This window comes from Ochlerotatus camptorhynchus, unplaced genomic scaffold (assembly GCF_037179485.1).
Source record: "Ochlerotatus camptorhynchus isolate MF236.1 unplaced genomic scaffold, CSIRO-AGI_Acam_v1.1 ptg000177l, whole genome shotgun sequence".
Classification (NCBI taxonomy): domain Eukaryota; kingdom Metazoa; phylum Arthropoda; class Insecta; order Diptera; family Culicidae; genus Ochlerotatus; species Ochlerotatus camptorhynchus.
Window position 1 is genome coordinate 1,776,029 of NW_027040667.1, and position 5,069 is coordinate 1,781,097.

The 5,069-nt window shown below is 36.3% G+C and overlaps 1 long non-coding RNA gene across 1 annotated transcript; it reads right to left on the reverse strand.

The window, feature by feature from the left end:
• Positions 1 to 854: 854 nt before the first annotated feature.
• Positions 855 to 1,582, reverse strand: LOC135701807 (uncharacterized). Its single transcript, XR_010517665.1, has 3 exons — positions 1,425 to 1,582; positions 1,089 to 1,134; positions 855 to 885 (listed from the first exon to the last, which is right to left on the reverse strand). It is a non-coding gene; the product is annotated as an uncharacterized LOC135701807 (long non-coding RNA).
• Positions 1,583 to 5,069: the final 3,487 nt, after the last annotated feature.

Consider the following 5,069-nt stretch of genomic DNA (forward strand, 5'->3'; position numbering starts at 1 on the left):
ATTGATCCGCTGGAGGAATCCTGATGAGTTAAACATCCTTACAATAAGGATGCTTAACTCAGCCAGATTCCTCCAGCGGTCAATTTAAAAAAAAAAATAATTACACTTAATAACAAATTGTTCAATACTTACCTCTATTCCCGAACACCTCCGGAATTATTGGAAGCAGCCGGCTGAAAAAAAAAACAATTACAAAATAATCAAAATTTTGGATCTGTTTGTTAGAATTTGTAATTATTTTTCAAAATTGATCCGCTGGAGGAATCCGGATGAGTTAAGGTTCAATTTACTTTGATGCTTTTTGGAAAATTTCAAAAGCAGTTTTTTTCCGACGGATTGTTTCAGATTGTAAAAAGCTCACACTATTCGATTCCTTTTGAAATTTTACACAAAATGACGCGAGCTTTTTGCAATCTAAACTAATGCGCCGAAAAAAACTGCTTTTGAAATTTTCCAAAAAGCATCAAAGTAAATTGAACCTTAAACATCCTTGTTGATGCGTTGCATCAGCAAGGATGCTTAACTCAGCCGGATTCCTCCAGCGGATCAATTTTGAAAAATAGTAACATCAAAATTGATCCGTTGGAGGAATCCGGATGAGTTAATCATCCTTGTTGATGCTTTGCATCAGTCAATGAAATCCGTCGGATTCCTCCAGCGGATCAATTTTTGGAAAAAAGACATCAAAATTGATCCGCTGGAGGAATCCGGATGAGTTAAACATCCTTATTGATGCGTTGCATCAGTAAGGATGCTTAACTAAGTCAGATTCCTCCAGCGGATCAATTTTTAAAAATAATTACACTTAATAACAAACTGTTTAACACCTACCTCTATTCAATTTCCGTATCCGTCCCTTAATCCGGAATTATTGGAAGCAGCCGGCTGAAAAAAAAAATACAAATTAATCAAAATTTTGGATGTTTGTTAGAATTTTGTAATTATTTTTCAAAATTGATCCACTGGAGGAATCCTGATGAGTTAAACATCCTTACAATAAGGATGCTTAACTCAGTCAGATTCATCCAGCGGATCAATTAAAAAAAATTACACTTAATAACAAACTGTTCAATACTTACTCAGCTTACCTCTATTCAATTTCCGAACACCTCCGGAATTATTGGAAGCAGCCGGCTGAAAAAAAAAAACAATTACAAAATAATCAAAATTTTGGAAACAGATCCAATTATTAGAATTTGTAATTATTTTTCAAAATTGATCCGCTGGAGGAATCCGGATGAGTTAAACATCCTTGTTGATGCGTTGCATCAGCAAGGATGCTTATCTCAACCGGATCAATTTTTGAAAATAATTACATCAAAATTGACCCGCTTGAGAAATCCGGATGAGATAACTAATGCAACGCATCAATTTTTTAAATTACAAATAATAACACTAAATATAACAAATATTTGAATACTTACTGTTAAAGTTGCTAATTTCCTTCGCGGCTCGGGTGAAGGAATTTGCGGTGCGCTCCGTGCACTCAGCCATCTTGTCTAGTTTGTTTATAAACAAACCAGACAAGATGGCTGAGCGCACGACAAAAAAAAATACACCAATTTAAAAACGTCAGTCTTTAAGTCGCCCAATGTCAAATGACGTCACTTTGTCGCCGGCAATTCGTGTGTAAAGCCCTACAGTAAAAGTATGGACGTCTGTCAAAAGTTGTTCCAATCGAACCGTCAAAATGCACCGCTTTCTCGATTGGAACAGCTTTTTTCAGTTTTGTGGTGTCAGTCGTCCATACTTTTACTGTAGGGCTTTATTCGTGTGGGGTGCTGTATTCTTACACGGTAAGAAAAAAGTACCCAACGGCCAGTTCACTTTTACCTACTTTTGACTAGTTTGTCTCCTTTTCTCCTTCTAATGTTGTCAAAAACGGAGGAGCAAAACCACCCAACAGGGGTAGTAACGTGTGGGAACCCAACGTTGAGTATAATAATATTTACCTACTGTTGGGTACAACTAACTTACTTTTGCGTTGAAAGCTAGTGGAAAATTCCATACGAATTGCACACAAGTAAATGAAAACTACTTTGACCCGCTTTACCTATTTTTGGGTTCCTGCACTATAGTGCCGAGATGAGTGAAAAGAACTTACTTTTGGGTACTTTTTTCTAACCGTGTACACGGATGCGGTATACACGCTAACTTGAAAGTACTCATTAATGAGTAAAAAAAAGACCCATTTTGAAGAAAAGTGGTTTGACTCATTGATGATTAAACAATTTTACCCATTAATGAGTATCTGTTACCCATTAATGATTAACAATTACTCATTAATGGGTAACAGATACTCATTAATGGGTAAAAAATTTACTCATTTAATGAGTTAAGCCACTTTTCTTCAAAATGGGTCTTTTTCAACCATTAATGGGTACTTTCAAGTTAGCGTGTACAGCACACTATGGCCGACGTTATGTTTAACGTACAGAACAAGAGTAAAATCGGTTTTCAATTGAAACGATAATAATCAATTAAAACACTAATTAACTCTTGCACTGTAACGTCACCAGGGCATTGTTTTACATACAAATAAACATTGCCCACAGGGCATGCCAAAACTTCTTTCAGTGATTTGAGGCTATGTCAGTCGTGCAAGAGTTAATGGTGGAAAGCTCTACCTTGTAATCGCAATGTGCTATTTTATATGGTTGCGTCGAGGATTGCGTCGAGGATCGCGCATTGGGCACATTTATGAGATTATGAATGCGGAAACACTAATAAAAGTGCGGTTTTACGTTAAATTGTTGTTGTGTCTTCATCGCACATGATGAAGTTTGATTCTGATGTAACGTTAGGTTCTGATGTCATTGGATGTATTCTGATGTTTTATGCGTGCAACAAATTACATCGTGATGAAGTTTGATTCTAATGTAACGTTAGGTTCTGTTGTCATTGGATGTATTCTGATGTTTTATGCGTGCAACAAATTACATCGTGATGAAGTTTGATTCTAATGTAACGTTAGGTTCTGTTGTCATTGGATGTATTCTGATGTTTTATGAGTGCAACATATTACATCGTGATGAAGTTTGATTCTAATGTAACGTTAGGTTCTGTTGTCGTTGGATGTATTCTGATGTCAAATTTTACATCGTCAAGACGTTTGATTCTGATGTAACGTTTGAGGCTAATGTATTTTTATGTACTTGGACGTCACACTGAAGTCTGAATACATTAAGGGTACAGCAATATACGTTAAAATTTAATGTATTGAAGATGTCTGCTGATGTTTCCTACATTACAATTTCTATTCGGGTGTCAATCGATGCTCCTGCTATTACACTATATACTGTCCAAATATAGGATCACATCCAAGTTTTAAATTTATTTACCAGTCAAATTACTTTTTGACGTAATCACCTTCTGATCAAAATATTTTACGACGTTACTTAAGTCACCCGATTTCTATGAAGATGCGGTTTGTCTTAAGTAACAGCGCTGAGAAACCCGTGAAAAGTGTACGTTCGTCGTTTCGCTTTCTCATTATTAAAGTGAGTAAATCTAACTGTTTGTTGCTAAGATGATTTCAGTGGTCCTAAAATGATGAATGGGCTGCACGTAAGGTGACGTGATTGATAATTCTCCCGAATATCCTGGTAAATACACGTTGACTTAAGTTACATTATGGGGCCACCAAAGGACGTATAATAACTTTTGTCCCCAAATCCAGTTTTTTTAGCATGAAAGCTAACGATCTGCTTTGTATGATTAAACCCCTGCTTAATATGTTAAACATTGCTATCACTATGAGATTATATGAGTTTAATTGGAAATAGGAATAACTTTTCAGTCATCAAAACAAAACTTTATTTTTATCGGATCGGTGTGGATGTTACTTTCGACATAATGAAACTTATCTCTTGCAATTTTACCTCTTCACCACTTCAATTTACATGGAAATGATGTTAGGTTATTGTTTTAACTGATGAATTGTGATGTGATGTGATCGTTGATTACATAGAAATACATAGAATCAAGGGGAATTATATTCATTAAGGTATCTTGATTGCCAAATTTAAGTATTTATTGGTGCTATCGTGAGTGGGTGTTCAGTGAGATTCCTTACCTTAGATCTAAAACGTTCAAAGTTTTACAAACAGATGGCCATACTGAAAAAATCAACTTTGTAAGGTTCCACCCACTGGAATCATGTTTGCATAGAACGTACCACCCTGATTGTTCGCTCACATACACATGTACATGTTGACGGCGCGATGAAACTGCAAACAAAAATAATTTCAACATAATCAATGTTATTCATTATTACAGTATCAATGTAATGGTAATCGGACCATAAATTCAAGAACAATGTACCGCCATCAAGAATAATAACGCCATGACTGCATAAAGTTTTGATTGAAGATTGGGGATATGTATGTGAAAGCTCAAAGCCACATGGTTGATTACAATTTAAAGGGTTATTACCACTATAGCAATTCTAATAAAGGATAAATCTAGACCAACAATTGAAATAGGCGGAACAACCAAACGTAAACAATGGCTTTAAACGCAAATTTCTCGATAATCAAACCATTCCCACGCAAACTAACTATGCCATTCAATAAAAGAAGTTTGTTCTATCAGATAGTGGTGTTAAATTGCTTCGATGTGTTTTGATTATCGAGGAATTTGCGTTTAAAGCCATTGTTTACGTTTGGTTGTTCCGCCTATTTCAATTGTTGGTCTAGAAATATAACCGACAAAAAACGACACTAAAATATTATCTTGATTGCTTTTGGTAACATACCACTACCAACTTACCTTGCTCACGTGTTCCGCCAAGCTCACTCGGTTTTGACATATAATACATATGCAAAGTAAAAGGCGCGCCCCCAGAATTCAGCGACAGCGAAGCATAAATCATAAAGCATAGAAGCTGACGCCAAAGCAAAACAAAATCCGCCCGAAATCATCCGATGCATGAGCCGATGTGGATGACGTCATTCAGTCGGCTTTCACGAAAATCGAGAGTATAGTCTGTTATTGTCTGCTTGGGTCTATTGTAGTGCAAGTGCTGCAAACTGAAGCCAGACACCCGCACGACGGTTGACGGATCGGAG